The following is a 449-nucleotide window of genomic DNA, read 5'->3' as shown; positions in this document are numbered from 1 at the left end:
GCTCACCCACCTACTTCTGAACAACCTACTGAGCTTGTGAAGGAAGAAAACTTGTTTTTGTGCGGAAGGCTGAGAGGAACGCATTCTCATAATGTAAATAAGCTTCAACTTATCAGAAAAAAATATATATTATATATACGAATACGAAGTACTTAAGCTAAATTTCCGACATTAAGAGCGTCAAGTTTAGTGTTTACGAAAATTCAGACTTTAAAAAAAAAAATAATAAGAAGAAATAAAAAAATAATAATCTACGGTAGTAAAAACTAATAAAATTTGTCTAATAATAAATAGTACGCCATTTACAAAAATAATTTTAAAAAAATTAATTTTGTGTATTACGAAAATTTGATTAATAGTTTAGTCATATTCGAATATTGTATAGCACGCGCTTTAACAGAAGAAAGACGTCTATTGGTTAGATTTCTCTGTATTTCTTACACAAATTG

The sequence above is a fragment of the Centruroides sculpturatus genome, unplaced genomic scaffold, assembly GCF_000671375.1.
Source record: "Centruroides sculpturatus isolate CEXI.00-Female unplaced genomic scaffold, Cexi_2.0 scaffold332, whole genome shotgun sequence".
NCBI lineage: Eukaryota > Metazoa > Arthropoda > Arachnida > Scorpiones > Buthidae > Centruroides > Centruroides sculpturatus.
This window is presented reverse-complemented; position numbering follows the sequence as displayed.